Source organism: Corapipo altera, unplaced genomic scaffold (assembly GCF_003945725.1).
Source record: "Corapipo altera isolate COAL_440 unplaced genomic scaffold, ASM394572v1 60733, whole genome shotgun sequence".
In the NCBI taxonomy this organism is placed as follows: domain Eukaryota; kingdom Metazoa; phylum Chordata; class Aves; order Passeriformes; family Pipridae; genus Corapipo; species Corapipo altera.
Genome location: NW_020885099.1, coordinates 343 through 20,981, shown reverse-complemented (window position 1 = coordinate 20,981; position 20,639 = coordinate 343). Strand labels below are relative to the sequence as shown.

Here is a 20,639-nt window from a genome sequence, read left to right as displayed (position 1 = left end):
AAAAAATGTGTAGATGTGGCACTTGGGGACGTGGTTTAGTGATGAAGATGGTAGTGTTAAGTTAATGTTTGGACACGATGGTCTTAGAGGTCTTTTCTAACCTTAAGGATTCTATGTCCTTGCGAGTCCCTTATTTCATATAACTTTTTTCGTTTAACTCTCTAATTGGTTCAGTGAACCTTCCTTGATATTTGGGGAGTTTTGAGGGAAGTGGGTGTTGAGACCTGATAAAAACAAGGGCTACAGCAGGAAGGAAGTGGGAAGAATAGGGAATAAGTTTTGAAAACTAAGAAAAATGTGTTAGATTTGATGAGGTGTGAGATGCAAAACAAGCACTGTTGAAAGCAAAACTTCTTTCTGTACCCGCTTTGTTTTTCCCCAAATTGCTATTGTAAAATTGCAGTTTAAACTGAACGATGTGTTCTAATAATTTTTCTTAGGGTGTAAGATCAGTTTTTCTTAAATCCTGTCAGATATAATATGGACTTTTCGATCTTTGACAATTATGACTTTATGCTTCAGTGCTTGCTACCTATTGCATACTCTGGGATACACTGAGCATTTAATAGGTTTTTATTCTCGTGGCTAGGTGAATATCTGAGGATTGAGTGAAGAGAAAAAAACTCCCACCCTGTTTCTGTATGTGGCAGTGACAAGATGGTTAAGTGCAGCAGGTGAACTTGAGCGCATTGGTAGCTGAGGCCAGAACATCAGTGCTTTTCCTGATAGTGTCTAACAGCAGAATGGAGATTTCTGGTTCCTGTGTATATCTTGCTTGTCCCGCTCCTGACAACCCAGATTCACAGGAGGGACAAATAGCCCTCTTCCAGTATTGCTATACCCTGGAGACCCAGTGGTACAAGTTGCTTTAGGTTTATTATTAAGTCAGTATATAGAGGAAAGTGGTTATTGTCAGATTGGTTTTTTGACACCTTTACTCGGGAAAGAGTTTTATTCTGTAAATCACACTTTTTGACAGCAGTTCCCAAGCTGGAGAAGCAGAATTTTCTCTGTGGGCTCTTGAGTGCCCTTTTGCTCAGTGTCCTAGCTCTTCTTCATTCTCCTTCCTCTCAGGGGAGTGCTTGACCCTTTCTATTCAACTTGTATGGAACCTTAGGATTTAAAGACACCAAATAATATTTGGTGAATAGTTTTCCTGTGCACATTAACAGTTAAGAGAATTCATGGAAAAAACTATATACATCCATGTAATTAAACATGGGTGTGAACTATGTGGATAAAGATTATCAAAGACCGGTCATTTGCCTTTGATTGCCTCTTTGTCAATCTGAATTTTCTTCTCTCTGGAATATTTTGTCTTATTGGTACTATTTCTTGACCCTTTCCCTTTCTTTAGAAAGCAGTATGTGGTTCCAGGGCTTATCAACCATTGTACCACTCTAGCTCATGCAGCTATTGAAGGTACTTATTGTCTGCAGGCAACGCAAGGTGACTTAGGAAAAGAGTATGGTATTTGAGAAGTAAACACACAAAAGATGATGTTACTTAGATTGAAGCAGTGAGTATAGCAGTTATGATAATCTTAGTGCTGTATTGTTATAGTCTTTATTTTTCACTTGCCTTATGCTTATTTTTCATCTCATAATTCCTATTTTTTTCCTCCTGTTGTGAGAAATCTCTCGTTATTTAATTGAGAAAGATTCAATTACCTGTGAAACAAAGGAACTGTATCATCAAGGAAAGGTTTATTCAGCATGTACTGGGTCTCATCTCACAGTGAGCTCCCGGGGAGAAAAAGACCCCTTGGGTTTAAATTTCATACATCTTATAGTTTCACAAAATCCCACCCTTTTTCAGATAAGTTTAATATATTCATTTTTGCCTAAAAAGGTTTCTTTTCTCCAAAAAGGGGTTTTCTCTTCCTTCCAATTGACTGCGAGGCATCCTCTGTCAAAAATGATGGATCTTCCTTTGTTCTTAGCCCAAAGAGAGAAAAGAAACCCCATGTACAAAATTTGCCAAATGGCCCAGAAAGATTTTAATTTTTAGGAACTTTATATTTCCCTTATCCTGGACACAAAAAACCCCTGGTACCCAGTCCAGATTGGAACTAGATACCTTACAACTTCACAATGCACCTATAATTTTGTTTTATAATAAAACCCGTATTTTATTTCTCATACTGTGCATGTAGTATGTTTATTTACTGTGGAGTTGCAACATTTATTACTGTTGCAGGAAAAATATGTTTACATTTCTTTACCTGTTCTTGCAGTTGCAAAGAAAGGTCACATTAGAAGCTTTTTTGCTTTCTAAGTAGTCTCCTGAACTGTGTTTGGGAGGGCTGTAGGCAGGGAAATCATTGTCCATCTGTTGTGACCTGGATTGTGATATTTCTGTCTCTACCTTCCTGATAATTGCCTCACTTTTGAAACCTTAAATTTCTGTCATCAGAGCATGTAGAACAATTGAAAAAATCAAACCTACAGATGCATGTTAAAGATAAAATTAACTTAAATCCACAGAAATGCATCCTGGAATTCCCTACATGTAGTGTCTGGGTTTTTTGTCTGCAGCAATCCCTAGTTAGCCCTTCCTTGGCTCATCCTCATTATTGAAACTTCTGCAGCAAGTCTAAAAATTGCCCTTGGAACACAGGTATTCGATAGAGCTTTTCTGCTTAGTATCTACCAAGTCTTTCATAATACCTTCCACCTCTTTCACTTTGTGTTGCTACTTTTTTCTACATTATTGTTTTTTATAACATATTGTGGTTTGATCTCATAAAAGTTTTAGTAAGATTTTTCATAAATACTGCAGAGAATGTGATTAGAGTCACTGTATCCTAATGTCTGTTTTATCCCTTCTAGGGTGAGCTGTATGTCTTGGAGGTGCTGCCTGCTCCTTGTGTTATGTAAAATAATAAATAATTTATAATGCTAACTGAAAATACCTGTTTTGGTGGACAAACATACATGGAAGTATTTAACAAGCACTATATTGAGACATAATCAAAATAATGCCTTAAAAATGTAGCAGAATGATATACTTTTTTTTTTTCAAGTGGGGGAGCTTTTCAGTGAGTCTTTGCTTTAGTCCAGAATGTTATTCACCCACTTTAGGAAATCCTTAACTGGTGGATCAGTGTGAGTCATAATGGAGGTCTGCAATATGATTCTCTGAATACTTAGCTATTTTATTAAAGCAATTTTTCTGATGTACTGACTTGTTGCTGATGCCAGCACCTGCTCAAGTAAAAAATTACACAAAGCTTTGGATCATGTGGTCCTTTCCTCGTCTATCATAATGAAAATAATTTTGAAAGGATTAATGGATTTCACGTACCGCCTTAGAAAGCTGAAGATGTTTCAATGTACTAACAAATGCCAGTTTCAAATGTAGCTTTGAAGCTATGATGTATGCATAGAATTTTAAAGAACTGCATCGATATGCTGAGAACGGTAATTTGGCATTAGTGCTTGATGCTACGAATTGATACAACCTCTGCAAATTATTTTGTTTTCAAACAGACACTGTTGACTTCTATCATGTAGACTCTACCCGCTCATCCATTTTTTATATCAGGAAATAAAAAATTATGTAAACAGAATTATAGAATCATAGAATATCCTGAGTTGGAAGGGACCCACAAGGATCATCAAAGTCCAACTCCTTGCCCTGCACAGGACTGTTATGACCCACCCTACCAGGCAGAAGTAACTTTTGTTTTATTATTAAATCCCTTGGAGTGAATTAAAGTAAAACAATACTACATGATCAGCGTTTACAGATATATATATAGGATTTATTTTAGAACAATTTGGTTGTAAAGGAAAACAGGTATGTAGCCATTTTTGTTGTTATTATCTATAGTAACATGACAATACAAAGGCATAAAGGTATTGCAAAGGAAAACAAGTATTTAGCCATTCTGGTTGTAATATAGCCACCCAAGAAAATGTATAAGGTAAAAGAGAGAAAAAAAAAAAAAGAGAGAGAGAGAGAAAGAGCACCCAAGAAAATGTGTAAGGGAAAGGAGAGAAAGAAAAGAGAAAAGAAGAAAAGTTATAGTCACCACTCAAAGGTCTTGGGCAAACTTGGTTGTTGTCGTCGTTGGTGTCTTGGTCTGTAAGGTAGTGGTGGGGGAGAGAAGCCCATGAAACATACAGTTTGATGGGTTTATATACCCTACCTGGTGCCTCTCAGTGTGTGTGTGTGGGCTGTTTCTGCAGACACTGGAAGCGCTGGTTCTTGCAAAGTCATTTAGCCTTGGGGGAGTGGGCCGCTTTGGAGGCGCCCCTGCTAAAAGCCAGGCATTAGTGATGGGTGTGTGCATAAAGGGTCCCTTTGACATGGCCTGACCCATAGGAGATAAACATCACAGGCCCAGAGAGTGCCACTGGTCTCCTTTAGATAAACATCACACCCCCAAAACTTGGCCCCTATGGCCTTCTCCCCTCAACCTTATCTTCAGTCCCCTGGCAGGAGGCTTGCACAGCTCACTACAGTAGCAATGTTTTACACACACACTCCTTTGAGAAACAAACCAATCTTTAAAAGCCTTAGCATTTTAAAAAATTTCAAAAGCAGAATTTGTACCTCATAGTCTGGCCCTCCAAAGTGGGACTTTTTCTTCAGTTCTGTCACAGCAGTTTTGTATGCTTCTTCAATTCTTCTCCTTTTCTCTATCTCCTGTAAAATTACATTATCATTTGATGCATCAAGAATGAATTGGCTGATAAGAGTCAGCATGCCAATAAATGGAATGACCAGTATAGGTTTTATTTCACAGTAACAATTGCAAAGATGCTGATTTTCTGATTTTATTTGAATGCATGCATTATATGTGTCCATATAGATGCATATATAATACAAAGCTTGGGGAACTAGCTACCTTGAGCATAACTTCTTTAAGTCACATGGAAGAAACTAGATCAGCAAGAAAAATCAGGTATCTAGTTTAATCATAGCTATTCATGGTTTGTTGAGGGTCAGTCCCACTTCAGTGCCTGATAAAATCATGGACAATATTCTGGGAGTTATCAAAAAACACCTGAAGGACAACGCAGTCATTGGTCACAGCCAGCACAGGTTCACGAGGGGAAAGTCCTGCTTGACAAACTTAATTTCCTTTTATGACAAGATCACCTATTTAGTTGATCAAGGTAAGCCAGTTGATGTAATCTTTTGGGATTTCAGTAAAGCTTTCGATACTGTCTCTCGCAGGATCCTTCTAGACAAAATGTCCAGCACACAGCTAGATAAACACATCATGTGGTGGGTGAACAACCGGCTGACAGGCTGGGTTATACTAAATGGGGTTATATTAGGCTGGTGACCAGTCACTAGTGGGGTGCAAAAGGGCTCCATTTTAGGGCCAGTTCTGTTCAACATCTTCATAAATTACTTGAATGCAGGACTCAAAGGGATACTAAGTTTGCTGACAACACTTACTTGGCTGACTCTGTTGACTCCCTTGAAGGCAGAGAGGCCCTGCAGAGAGACTTCAATAAATTAGAGGACTGGGTAATCACCAACTGTATGAAGTTTAACAAGGGCAAGTGACAGATTCTGCACCTGGGACGGGGCAACCCTGGATGTATGTTACAGACTGGGGAACAGGAGGCTGGAAAGGAGCCCCATGGAAAGAGATCTGTGGGTTTGTGTTCATGGCAAGTTGAATATGCGTCAGCAGTGTGCCCTGGCAGCCAAAAGAGTCAACTGGGTCCTGGGGTGATCAAGCTCAGCATTGTGAGCTGGTCAAGGGAGGTTGTAGGAGCAGCTAAACAAGACAACACCAGCCATCTGGATGATAGAAGAAGAAGAAGAAAATATTAAAGTAAAAATATTGTGGTCCTGAGCGAGCCAGAGCTAAGATTAGTGTGTGTGGGAAAAGAATCGCAAGGTCAAGCTGGAAAGCTGCTTGAAGCATGGTTGTTCTTTGTGGCTGAAGGCAGCCACGGGAGTGTCTGTGTGGAATGTGTGCAGATAAGTAAAATCTGGCCTGGCTTGATAGCTTGGACCCTTATTCTGTAGATAAATGGAGTAATAAAGTTACAAGACAGTTCTGCCTGGGCAAAGTCTGTCTCCCATGGATTCATTCGCCGAAAAGGGTGCTGAGTGAGGGACTGTCGCCGCAGGAGGTGATTGTCCTACTCTACTCTGCACTGGTGGGACCTCACCTCGAGTCCTGTGTGCAGTTTTGGGCACCACGATATAAGAAGAATATAAAGCTATTAGAGAGCATCCAAAGGAGGGCCATGAAGATGGTGAAGAGTCTATAGGGGAAACCATGCAAGGAGCGGCTGAGGTCACTTGGTTTGTTCAGCCTGGAGAAGAGACCTCATAGAGTCTACAACTTCCTCACGAGGGGAAGCAGAGGAGCAGAGGCCAATCTCTTCTCTCTGGTGATCAGTGATAAGACCCGAGGGAACGGCATGAAACTGAGTCAGAGGAGGTTTAGGCTTAATATTAGGAAAAGGTTCTTCACCCAGAGGGTAGCTGGGCACTGGAACAGGCTCCCCAGGGAAGTGATCACAACACCAAACCAGAGTTCAAGAAGTGTTTGAACAATGCTCTCAGACACATGGTGTGATTTTTGGGGTTGTCCTGTGCAGGACCAGGAGTTGGACTTCGATGATCCTTGTGGGTCCCTTCCAGCTCAGGATAGCCTATGATTTTATGAGGGTTAGACTTGGCATAGGACGTTTTATGTAAACTATTTGACACAGACGCTTGGGCAGTGATAAAGAGTGAAAAGTAAGACTGGTAGAAAGCTAACTTGTTGAATGGGGTGAGATACTTGCAAGCATGCAAGCTTGTATCTATAATTACCTGGCATAGAAACCACGTGAATAATTTTGCTAACTCCATGCAGAGACTAACAAATCAACATCATTTCCCCATAAAAGTTGTGTGACTGTACTAGAGCTACTAATGACATCTACGTCATTGCGTACTTGGAATAAAGAAGTAGTTATGCTGGAATCAGATTGAGTCTAGTATTTCCTCTTCAAATTCTACATATTGCCAGATATTTCCATAGAAAAAGCTATAAAAACTTCTCAAATTCTTGCAGAATTCAACTTTAGCACATAAAACATTTCTCTGTTCCCTTTCAGCAACTGGACACCACACACTACTTGCAAATATGAGTATAATCATTCAGCAATCCAATTTGAACTTTAACGATTTAATGGCATACCCTTAACAACATTGAAAGCTGATTTTACCAACTGTGAATTGGGTGGTAACCTTCACTCTGGAAGGTTTAAAAAATAAAGCAACATTTTGGATGCAAAACAAAGTAATATAGTTTTCCACAGGAAAATTCTTAGGAAAAAAGTAGCACTTACATGAAGACAGTATTGCCTTTATCTGTGAATGTAGGATTTTCCCTTCCTGAAACCATCACGAACAGGCAATAATTGCTAACACTTATGTTTCTCAAAATTTTGCATGTTTACCTATTTTGAGAGTAACTGGAGACTTGAGTGTAAGTCACCAAAAGCATACAAGTTTTACCAGAACACTTAGAAAGAAAAACAAACAATAAAAACAAAATCCAAACCAAAAACCAATCTCCCCCCATCCCCACACTTTCTGTACTTTAATCTGCAAATTAGTGATAATCCGCATGTATCAAAAGATAACTCAAAATCTGCCAGCTTCTCTTGGCAACAACATTAAATAAGACAGCAACTGGGGAATTGTTTGATTGCACACTAGAAAAATTACTGGTGTATTGAAACTAAAACTTAATGAGACATTTAAGTAACAATTGTGAAAGGTGAACAAAGTAAACTACCTAAACATGTTAATCTTAAAGTAAAATTTAACATTCAGAAGAATATTTGCACATTAACACCAATTATTAAAACCAAAGGAAACAAGAATAAAAAAAATGTTGCTGTAGTCAAGACAAAAATGAAAGGATCATCACAAGAATTTTGTTGCAAATGAAACAATGGACCAAATACTAGATATTAAATCCTTTCCCTGTTTATCCTTTTTTTTTCTTTTAAAAGTCTATTTTTAAAAAAACATTCAAGAGGCTCATAATGAAAATTATACTGCACCAGAAAAATAAAAAGTCAAGCGCAAGATCTTAAAAGCTAAGAATAAAAGGTTGAAAGCAAAGCTGTAACTACAATTACCTTTAGAAAACGCTGCATGCTTTTGTATTAATTTTATTCCAGTCATCTGACTGTCGTGGTAACAGAAAGAAAACTAAATACAAAATTCTACAATTACATTTACTAAGTGTACTATTTTAGCAGTCTGCTTCAAAATTAAAAGATGTTTTTATAATGATTTCCTGCTTCCAAAGGTTTAAAAATACAATTTCCAACCTTCAGAATGTAACTTAAAAACATTTCATTTATTTAATGGCTTGGGGGGGTGCTAATCTAATGCCTGCTAAAAGCGAGGCATTAGTGATGGGTGTGTGCATAAAGGGTCCCTTTGACACAGTGTAGTGGGTTGGTTTTTGGATTTTTTAGGCCTTCCTTAGCAACAGGGGTCAGAAATCTAAGGAAGTATTCCATATCATCCTTTAATGTAACACAACATATAAATAAGGCGCAGATAAGAGAGCTCGCTCTCTTCTCTCTTCCAGTGGCTGAGGGTGATAGGTCTCTCCCCAGACGGTCTTTGCTTGTATAGGCCAGGGCCTGCCTGCTTGGACCTGCCGTTATCTCCAGTCCCTCTGGGAGGCATGGGGGAGTTAGTTGGTGCTTCACACGGTTCTGCTGTCTCGTTCAGGGAAGTATTTAATTCGTTTTTTGTATTTATTTGCTAGCTCTCTATTAACGGGTGTATTTGGAGGATATTTGTTTTTAGTTTTTTTATCTCTGTTTCCCTCTCCCTTTTCCCTTTTTTTCCCCCTTGGGAGCTCCCTATCTTGTGTACAATATATTCAAATTGTATATATAATTGTAAATATATGTAAATTTATATTTTTGATATAATTCCGTTTTGTTCGGACTTATTTCGGTTTTTATGTGGTTCGGTTTTTTCCCCTTACTTGAGAGAGCGGGAGGGGGGAGAAGGCAGCTTGGACTCTGCAAGAGAGCCAGGCCAAACTGCCACACATGGCCTGGCCCATAGGAGATAAACATCACAGGCCCAGAGAGTGCCACTGGTCTCCTTTAGATAAACATCACACCCCCAAAACTTGGCCCCTACGGCCTTCTCCCCTCAACCTTATCTTCAGTCCCCTGCCAGGAGGCTTGCACAGCTCACTACAGTAGCAATGTTTTAAGGCAATTAAAAAAGTCCAGTTCCTCACAAGGACAACCCCAAGAATCACACCATGTGCCTGAGAGCATTGTCCAAACACTTCTTGAACTCTGGCAGGCTTGGAGCTGTGACCACTTCCCTGGGGAGCCCGTTCCAGTGCTCAACCATCCTCAAGGTTAAGAACCTTTTCCTGTTATCCAACCTAAACCTCACCTGACACAGCTTCATGTCATTCCCACCGGTCCTATCCCTGGTCACCAGAGAGAAGAGATCAGTGCTTGCCCCTCCGCTTCCCTTTGTAAGGAATCTGTAGACCACTATGAGGTCTCCCATCAGTCTCTTCTTCTCTAGGCTTAACAAACCAAGTGACCTCAGCCGCTCCTTGCATGGTTTCCCCTCTAGACCCTTCAACACCTTTGCGACCCTCCTTTGGATGGTTTCTAATAGCTTTTTATCTTTCTTATATTATGGTGCCCAAAACTGCACACAGGACTCAAGGTGAGGCCACGCCAGTGCAGAGTAGAGTGGGACAATCACCTCCCTTGACTGTCTTGCCATGATGCGCTTGATGCACCCCAGGACATGATTGACCCTCCTGGCTGCCAGGGCACACTGTTGACTCATATTCAGCTAGCTTGTGTCAACATTCCTCTTCTCAATGTAATTGAGTATTTCTGCAGTGAAAAAAAAATAAATCTGCTTTGCAAGATAAATGCAGCAGTGACCTGCTCTCTGTGGTAGTAGAATGGTGGGGCTTTGCATGATGCATGCTTTCATTGCTTGTGTTAAGCTGCTTGCATGTGCCTGTTGAGAGCTGGATGACTTGTCTCTGCATCAGTTATAAAGCAATACTTGTTTTCTGGTTCTTCTGACAAATAAGTATTCTTGATGTAATTTTCATTTTTTCCCTTTGGTTGATAAACCATAATTGTCCGAGACAGTTTTGTGAATATGATCTGTAAGTGCACATGCATCAGATTTGTGTTGTGTGCTGTTTGGTCTGCTGTTTAGTCTGCTGTATTTGCTCCTTGGTTGTAAGTAGCTAAAACTGCCTAAATGCTTTTTTATGTAGGGCAAATGATATGTCAGGCAAATGATAGTGGAGAAGAAGGTCTATCTGGGGGGTTACCCAGAACAAGTCAGTCAACCAGATGGATCACAAATTCAGGTGTTAAAAAAGAAAGAAGGGTGATTCCCTTCTGAGGGGATCTGAGGGCCCTGTATGCTGACTTGACCCATCCTACAGGGAAGTCTGCTGCTTCCCTGGGGCCCGGGTAAGAGAGATTACCAGGAGACTAACTGGACTGATTTGGCCCTCTGATTATTACCCACTACTGGTTGTCCAGGTCGGCAGCGATGAGGTTGATGAGAGAAGTCGTAGGGCAATCAAAAAGGAGGATTTCAGGGCACTGGGGCAATTGGTTGAAGGGACAGGAGCACAGGTGGTGTTTTCCTCAATTCCTTCAGTAGCAGGGAAGAATGCTGAAAGGAACAGGAGTACCCACATGATCAACATGTGGCTTAAAGGCTGGTGCCATTGGTGGAATTTTAGCTTTTGCAATCATGGGGCAGTTTATACAGCATCAGGCCTGCTGGAGACAGATGGGGTTCACCTGTCTAACAGGAGGAAAGGATTCTAGCCCGTGAGTTGGCAGGGTTGATTGAAAGGGCTTTAAACTAGGTTTGAAGAGGGAAGGGGATAAGACCAGGCTCGCTAGAGATGAGCCTAGAGGTGGCATGCTTGTGTCGGGGGTGAAATCAATAGCCCAGCTGAAGTGCATCTACACCAATGCACACAGTATGGGCAACAAACAGGCGGAGCTGGAGGTCTGTGCAGCAGGAAAGCTATGACGTAGTTGCTATCACTGGGATGACTCGCATAACTGGAGTGCTGCAATGGATGGCTACAAGCTCTTCAGAAGGGAAAGGCGAGGAAGGAGAGGCGGTAAAATGGTTCTGTACATAAGGGAGTGTTTTGGCTATATAGAGCTCAAGGACAGTGACAATAAGGTTGAGTGCCTATGGGTAAGAATCAGGGGGAAGGCCAACAAGGCTGACATCCTGGTGGGAGACTGTTATAGACCACCCAACCAAGATGAAGAGGCAGATGAAGTATTCTATAAGCGGCTCTCTGATGTTTCACGATTGCTAGCCCTTGTTCTTGTGGGAGACTAACTTGCTGGATGCCTGCTGGAAACTGATGGCAAAAAGGCACTAAAAAGAGTTAACAATGATTCAGCTGATATACCTTGTCCTGTTTGCTCTACCTGTTTTGCTAGAAGAACATTTTAGGAGCACTGGTTAATATCATGTTCTGTTCTGCTCACTGGACCAAAGGCCTTATTATGGAAAGAATAGGAGTAGTATACACACGGTAATAAATTAGGTAAACTAGATGTTTGAACAAGATATAGAAGGCCCGAAGCCAGGATTTTGCAAGCTTGAAGAATTCAGGTCACCTAAGAAGAGGTCAAATTGAGGAAGACGTGCGTGGTGACCACCAGAGGGATGAAGACTTGAGGAGAAGACCCCCACAGTAGAAGACTGCGCATGCCTGGAAAGACTCCGCCCAGAGACTAGCCTACTTATTAATATGTATGTTAAATTATGTAACCATGTATCTAAAGGGTATAAAATGGCTTACTTTTGCACTTTCAAGTCGAGCAAGTTTGTCCAGCGCGAGCTGACTTGCTCCCAACATTGAATAAACAATTACCTTGCTGCTTAAAGATGCAAAGTCTCTGAACAGTTAATCATTCCGAGGTTTTTCGGCATCAATTCTCAACACAGCAGAGAGGAGGCAGTCTAGGAGGTTCCTGGAGTGTGTGGAAGAGAACTTCCTGACTGTTGTGGGGAAGAGTGGAAGGCTTAGACAAAGTTTATTAGAGAAGCCCTCTCGTTGAGCTATGAGGTGCAGAAAGGACCCCTTTGCTTTCTAAACTCCTTCTCAGAGAGGAGCCTGGGTGTGGCTGGACCCAATCTTAGCCTCAGATTTTGTCAACGGTTTAAATTTAAGGAAATATAGAGGTGTGATTATACCACTTTTGTCCTGCAGGTCTTAATGATGGCAAATAAGATATATTTATATAAAATGAATTATTTATTATGAAAAATGAAAAGGCAAATGAACAGATGAAAGATCTTAATCAGAATTATTTACTACACAGTATAAAAGCTAAAAACTACTAATAGTATAGTATAAGATAGGATAGTATAGTGCACTATGTCAAAACAATTATATTAAAGCAATTATAATAAGGCAATTGTATCAAAGCTAGCAAAATAAACAATCGTTAAATAGAGATTGATGTAACTCACCACACAACAATAGTAGGCAGATTTCACTTAACCCCTGGGGAGTAACCATGAAGAGGCATCCCTGCTTCACAGAGAAGCTCCATACACTTCAAGAAAGTATGTGGAAGAAAGTTGGACTGGGCTTTTATAGTTATAAAGTGATTGACTGTCATTCACATATCTCCAGGCCAGCTAGCAGCTTATCTGTCAAATCCTGCTTCAAAAAGCAGGATATGTGTTTGAAGTTTGGGGAATCAGGCTGGTTTTAGCATAATTGAACACTAAAAGCAACACCATGGCAACAGCCAACCATAACTAACCACTGATAGCTTGCTTTGTTTGAATTCTCTGACCAAATTCCAAGCCTAGGCAGATAAGCCCTATCAAGGCAGAGCATCCTACTACACTGACACAGATGGTAAGTGAGCCTACCAGGGATGGTGCCCCGCTAGACCTGCTGTTTACAAACAGAGGAGGGCTGGTGGGAGATGTGGTGGTCAGAGGTCGTCTTGGGCATAGCAACCACGAAATGATAGAGTTTTCGATTCTTGATGCAACTTAAAACCTTTCATTTATTTAAAAAACAGGGTTTCAAGAGAAAGATACTCACTTCATAGCACTCAAGCCAAATTGTAGTCAGCTCCAGATTCAACAAATTCTGATGAACTTGAGTTTTTTAATATTAGAAATAATTTAAGACAGGTATAATTTTGAAATATATTTACTCCAAGTTCAGCAGACATAAATCTCATCTTTAGGCTAAACTGACCCTCTACAAGATGGAGGCTGTATAATTTTGTGACGTAGCAGGACTCTCACTAATCACATTTGTGTTTTGCTGCCAAGTAAAACATGGTTCTGAAGCTAGTGAAGTGCGGAGGCTGGAGAGGGAAGGAGAGCAAGCTGGATTACAATGGTACTTACACAACTTGTAAAACACTCATTGCTTTTAGCCACTGACAGAGGTCCTGTTCTTCCTATGACAAACCTGCACAGCACAGGGCCTGCGGAGTGAATCTGCTGATATACAAAGGACAAACTTGACGCTGCACCTTTCAGTTCTTCTAGCTGGTCTTTTACAGACACTGGACAGACTTACAAGAGCTTTAAAAACCTCCCAGATAGAACAAACACAAACGGCTGCCCAGTTTAATATAATTTCCCCCTCTAACCTCTCAGAGAAAATATTCTGAACTTCATCATCTTCTAATATTTATTTCCTTTTCGGAGCAGCATAAGCATCTATTCAAGAAACCCGAGAGTACACAGATCAACATCATTCTCCTCCTACATCTATTTATCAGATGACAGAGTAATTTATTTTTGCTCAGGCCCAGAGTTATAGAAGAGACTTTTACAGAGCCATGTTTTGTCACTAAAACAACAAGGTGAAAAAACAAAACAAAAGAAGCCCTACAACTGAAGCAGAATAATGTTAGCAAAGGTCTGAATACATTCAACTGCTGTCTTTAAATTCTTGTGCAGGGTGTAGGTGTCAAGGTGTTGGTTGTGGGGGGCTGCAGGAGTGACCTCTGCAGGAGGCAGCCAGGGTCTGTCCTGTGTCAGATAGGCTCCAAAACAGACCCACCACAGGACACAGCTGAGCCCATCCACCAAATGCATGGAACCTCTGTGAAAATGTATTTAAGAGCAAAAAACAGTCCAGGGAGAGAGGAGGGGGAACAAAAAGTGAGAAACAGAGGGAATGCCAAGGCCAGAAGAGAATGATGAGGAAGAGTTCCAGGGAAGAGAATATATCCACGCTGTAGCCCATGGAGGACCCTGCACTGGAGCAGAGGGACATTTCCTGAAGGAACCATGTTCCATGGAGGACTCCAACTGAAGCAGTTTTCCCAGAGGACTACAGCCCTGAAAAGGACCTGTGCTGGAGCAGGGGAAAAGTATGAGGGGAAGGAGTGGCAGAAACTGTTTTGGATTGACCTCCAACCCTCCACTCCCCACCTCCCACCCCCCAACACTCTGCATTCCTTGGGGCTAGCAAGCAGGGGGGTAGAGGGGCCTGCAGTGAAAGAGTGAAGTTGAGACTGGGAAATGGGGGAAGAAAACTGTTTTAGTGTTTGTCTTTTTGTTTCCTACTAACTGTACCTATTTTAATCAGTAACAGATTTTCTGCCATGACAAGAACTGGTAAGCAATCTTCCTGTCTTTTTTTTTTTGCGCTTTCTCCTCCTCCCCCCCCCCCCCCCCCCCACACACACACACTCCAGTCCTGCTGGATGGGGTGCTAAGTGAGCAGTTGGGTGGGCATTTGGCTGTTAGCCAAGGCTAACCCATCATGATTTTATATTATTTAATTCAATCAAAATCTCCTCACCTAAAAGGCTAGGAATTAGAGGAATCCAAATAAAAAAGGTCATTTTATATTAGAATTACAGTACTTCACCGTGAGTGTGCTGTAAACCCCAGAAAATTTCACTGACAAGTGTGACAAAGTTGCAGGTCTACCAAAGCAGAGAAACTTAAAATCTCCAAGTTTTTAGAATCACAGAATACTCTGAGATGAAAGGGACCCACAAGGATCACCAAGTCCAACTCTAAAGTGAATGGCACGGCCCATATGGGGATAAAACCCACGACCTTGGGGTTATTAACACCATGCTCTAACCAACTGAGCTAATGCTTTTGCTATTTTAATTTCTGGAAAACCAAGTCCAAATAAGCTTGTGATCCCCTTTAAAAAGTATTTACTCACAGTGTATGAGGTGGTATGTTGCTGTATGAGTGCCTATGGGTAAGAATCAGGGGGAAGGCTCACAAGGCAGATATCTTGGTGGGATTCTGTTACAGACCAGCCAACCAGGACAAAGATGCAAATGAAGTCTTCTATAAGCAGCTCTCTGATGTTTCATGATCACTAGCCCTTGTACTTGTGGGGGACTTTAACTTGCTGGATGTCTCCTGGAAACTCAACACAGCAGAGAGGAGTCAGTTTTTGATTCTTGGTAAAGTAAGGAGGGGGGCGTCAACAAAACCTAGGCCTTGGACTTCCGGATGGTGGACTTTGGCCTGTTCAAGACACTGGTTCAGAGAGTCCCCTGGTAAACAGTCCTTAATAACAAAGGGGTCCAGGAAGGCTGGACATACTTTAAGAAGGAAATCTTAAAGGCGCCAGGAGCAGGTTGTCCCTCTGTGCTGAAAGACGAGCTGTCGGGGAAGAAGACTGGCCTGGCTGAACGGGGATCTTTTGAAGGAACTCAGGGGAAAAAAGAGGGTTTATGACCTTTGGAAGAAGGGGCAGACAACTCAGGAAGAGTACAAGGATGTCGTTAGGTCATGCAGAGAAAAAATTAGAAAGGCGAAAGCTCAACTAGAACTCAATCTGGCCACTGCTGTGAAAGATAATAAAAGTGTTTTTATAAATACATCAACAGCAACAGGAGGGCCAAGGAAAATCTCCATCCTTTATTGGATGCAGGGGGGAATATAGTCACCAAGGATGAGGAAAAGGCTGAGGTGCTTAATGCCTTCTTTGCCTCAGTCTTTAACAGTAAGACCGGTTATCCTCAGGGCAATCAGCCCCCTGAGCTGGGAGACAGGGACAAGGAGCAGAATAGACCCCCTGTAATCCAGGAGGAAGTAGTTAGTGACCTGCTGTGCCACTTAGACACTCACAAGTCTATGGGGTTGGATAAGATTCACCTGAGGGTGCTGAGGGAGCTGACTGAAGAGCTCACTAAGCTGCTCTCCATCATTTATCAGCAGTCCTGGCTTACTGGGGATGTCCCAGATGACTGGATGTTGATCAATATGATGCCCATCCACAAGAATGGCCAGAAGGAGGATGCGGGGAGCTACAGGCCTGTCAGCCTGACCTCAGTGCCCGACAAGGTTATGGAACAGATAATCTTGGGTGCGATCACACGGCACATACAGGACAACCAAGGGATCAAACCCAGCCAGCATGGGTTTAGGAAAGGCAGGTCCTGCCTGACCAACCTGATTTCCTTTTATGACCAGGTGACCCGCCTAGTGGATGAGGGAAAGGCTGTGCATGTTGTCTACCTGGTCTTCAGTAAAACCTTTGATACTGTCCCCCATGGCATTCTCCTGGAAAAGCTGGCAGCCCACCGTGTAGGGGTAAATAACCCTTTTCCAGAAGATTTTGTTACCGAGGAGTCAATTATTTCACTTAGGAAAGGCTTCCCTTGCCACTTTCTCAAAACAATGCTGTTCTCTCCCCCCTCGCATTCCAGAAGTTCACTCTCTGATATGTGAGGAGAGAGCAGATGCCACAGGCCTTCGCATTCCAGCGGGGAGAGAGGGGGGAGCAGAGATAATAAAAACTTGACGTTAAAAACAGGAGGTGCCTTTTCCCTGAGGCCCAGTGCTGCCTGGCAGCACTGTGAGGTTTTTGTAAGTTTTTAGTGTCCTTGCCTCCGAAATAAACCTTTTTGAACCCTTGCCATTGCCTTGGCATTTTTGGGGAAAGTACCTGCATATATTTTACCTTACACACGACTTGGACAGGTGCACTCTTCGCTGGCTGGATGGCTGGGCCCAGAGAGTGGTGGTGAATGGTGCTGTATCCAGTTGGTGGCTGGTCACTAGTGGGGTTCCCCAATGCTCAGTATTGGGGCCAGTCCTGTTTAAGTAAGTTTACCATACAACACCAAGTTGGGTGGGAGTGTTGATCTGCTGGAGGGTAGGAAGGCTCTGCAGAGGGATCTGGACAGGCTGAATTGATGGACCGAGGCCAATTGCATGAGGTTCAACAAGGCCCAGTGCTGGGTCCTGGACTTGAGTCACAATAACCCCATGCAACGCTACAGGCTGGGTGAAGAGTGGCTGGAAAGCTGCCCAGTGGAAAAGGGCCTTGGGGTGTTGGTTGACAGTCAGCTGAACATGAGCCAGCAGTGTGCCCAGGTGGCCAAGAAGGCCCACGGCATCCTGGTCTGTACCAGAAATAGCGTGGCCAGCAGGACCAGGGAAGTGATTGTCCCTCTGTACTCGGCACAGGTGAGGTTGCACCTCAAGTACTGTGTCCAGTTCTGAGCCCTTCCATTACAAGAAGGACACTGAGGGGCTGGAGCATGTCCAGAGAATGGCAACGAAACTGGTGAAGGGTCTAGAGAATAAGTCATATCAGAAGCGGCTGAGGGAGCTGGAGTTGTTTATCCTGGAGACGAGGCTCAGGGGAGACTTTATTGCTCTCTACAACTACCTGAAAGGAGGTTGTAACAAGGTGGGGGTTGACCTCTTCTCCCAATCATCTAGAGATAGGACAAGAGGAAGTAGCCTCAAGTTGTGCCAGGGGAGGTTCAGGTTGGACACCAGAAAGAATTTCTTCAGGGAAAGGGTTGTTAAGCATTGGAACGGACTGCCCAGGGAGGCAGTGGAGTCACCATCTCTGGAGGTGTTCAAGAAATGACTGGACGTGGCACTTAGTGCTATGGTCTTAAGTTGACAAGGTGGTGATTGGTCAAAGGTGGGACTCAATGATCTTAGAGGTCTTTTCCAATCTAAATGATTCTGTAATTCTGTATGAGTGAAATTTAGGTTTGAATGTTTAACTGCTTGCAGTTGAAAACAAATGCTTTAACATTAATCCACAGAAGAAGAAAAAATATGACAACTTATCTAAACCAAATTCTATACTAACATATTATTCTGTAATAACATACTAGTAAGAAAAAATTCACTTCATCCATGCTCTAAGCCAAGTCTGATCAGCATGAGTGAACTGTGTTTGCTCAGCGTGGAATAGAGAAGGCTTTTGTGGGGGAACTTAATAGTAGCCTTTCAATAGCTCCGAGGAGGTCATCAGCAAATGGAGCCAGAGTCTTCGCAGTAGTCTATAGTAGGAAGAGGAAAACCAATAGGCAGATACCGGAATAAGAGGTGCTCCAAGTGAATATATATCAATAGCTGAGCATCAGAACAGGCTGCTCAGAAAGGCTGTGCAGTCTTCAGCCTTGGAGACTTGAAATCAGACTTGATAAATCCATAAGCAACCCAGTCTGATTCAAACTGTCCTTCCTTTAAGCAGGAGGTTGGGCTAGAGACCTCTTGAGGTCTCTTCCAACCTGAATTACCCTACAATCCTATGAATAAACTTGAAGTCTTAGGTCTACTATAATTCCTCCAACTACCTAGATGAAACAATAATAAATTAAGTGTTGACAGAAGTCACAACACTGTTAGATAGGACCAGGTCTTTGACCAGGTCTTTGACGTACAGACAAAGAAGAGCCGGGAGACATGGGCAAGGATTCAAACATGGATGTGTTTTGTCTGAATGACTTCACTCTTTGAACTGTGTACCCCTAACACATATGAGTGAAAGTATTATTAAACATGTGAACGTGCTACCCAGGGAAATTGTGGAGTCACCATCCCTGGAGGTGTTCAAGAAGTGACTGGACATGGCACTTACTGCCATGGTCTAGTTGAAAAGGTGGTTAGTCAAAGTTTGGACTTGATCTCAGAGGTCTTTTTCAACCTGAATGATTCTGTGTTTCTGATTCTCTAACACCTTTTTATGGATGGGGTTTCCAAGCTGATACCTTTCTTGTATACAGTTGTTATGACCCGCCCCAGAAAAAGGTAGGGGGGTAACCCAGGTTCTTATCAATAATTCCCTTGGGGTGGATTAGAGTGAAACGACACTGAATAATCAGTGTCTGAAAACATATATTGGTAAGGTTTATTTTAACAATTTTGTATCAACAGGTATGCTAGCATTTTGGGTGTTGTCATATAACAACGTGGCATAGAGATAACCTTTGGGGGAATAACCTTTGGAGGGGGGAGAAAATGCATAGGGGAGAGAAAGACAGGATAAGAGTAAGGGAGAGTAAGGAAAAAGAAGAGAGTGGAAAAAACATATATAGTCACTGCCCACGGGGTCCAGCGATGACACTTGGTAGTTGTCGCTTCCATGTCTGTCAGTTGAAGTGGTGGCCTTGATCTGCTGGGGGTGAAGGAGGGAAGCCCCCATACGCCAAGAAGTTATGAGTTATTATATCCATGGTTAGTGTTCACGGGCCATGCCTTGAGCCTCCAACCTCTCCCTGGGCCTGCGCAGAGTTTTTCTGTGTCTGGCCTGGTTCAAGATTGGCAGAGGGGGGGATGGGCTTTGATGGGCCATCAGAATATATATATGCAAAAGTCAAAAGCCTGCAAACTTGTCAAAAGCCTGCAAACTTGGCTCTTCACTGGAGGGAGGGACGGGCCCAACTGCCCATCAGAGGTACAATGCAAAGGTCAAAATCTTGCAAGAGTCTCCTAGAATGCGTAAATCATCAACCATTTCAGTCTCTGACAACAGTCCAGAAGCATGGATGAACTGTTTAGTGGAACTATTAATCACAAGCATAAATGACAGTCAAATAAACATACTGCTGAAAAGGTACCTTTAAAAAGTATCAAGCTTATATATTGATATGGAAATAAGGTGGTTTTGTTCTTTCACCCTTCAGCTTTTATTTTGTGAACTAAATTAACCGAGCATTGACTATAAGGGTAATATCGGAAGAAAAGGATTTAATTCAAGTGAAGAATATAAGTAATAAGATTTTTTTACTTCTAAGATTGCACCTGTTCTTGTAAGTACTAGAGTAGTACTATTAAGATGTGACTTTGATTAAATCTTCAAATGAGGACATTCAGAAATTTCACTTCTTAAGCTTAAATACAGGTTTTGCATAGATATGTCTTTCTCACTTAAAGGAGAAAATCAGAAAACATTTGTTGTACTTTGTTAAAATGCTTTGACCTCAATGCAATGGGTATTTTGGCTACATTTTAAAATTGATCTGTTCATCAAGTCATATCCAGTTGAAATGAAATTTGATCTTCTTTTTAGTGTGTACAACTTAAACAGAAAAGAGAATGAATCCGTACTGTCAAACTGACAGTAGTAAAAGCATGTTCAAAGTCATCTTAATATTTGTAGCGTATGAATAAGTAAACATTGAAGTTACAAGGAAAATAGTGGTTTGGTTTAGATTTGCATTTAGACGAAATCTAAACAAAAGTGTTTTATGATGCTTTGAGGTGTTGAGACTCTTATAAAATACCGTCTTCAGGTTAATGCTCATTAAACACTTCTGAAATTAAATTATAGTATTGTATGCCTAAAACTCTTAATTTTTCTTTTAAAAATCCTTTTATTCCCTTAC

At 41.8% G+C, this 20,639-nt stretch overlaps 1 long non-coding RNA gene across 1 annotated transcript; it reads right to left on the bottom strand.

Annotated features, from left to right (window-relative positions):
• Positions 1-517: 517 nt before the first annotated feature.
• LOC113960232 lies at positions 518-19,780 on the bottom strand. Its single transcript, XR_003532003.1, has 4 exons — positions 19,675-19,780; positions 9,606-9,615; positions 7,097-7,099; positions 518-528 (listed from the first exon to the last, which is right to left on the bottom strand). It is a non-coding gene; the product is annotated as an uncharacterized LOC113960232 (long non-coding RNA).
• Between the last annotated feature and the right edge of the window lie 859 nt (positions 19,781-20,639).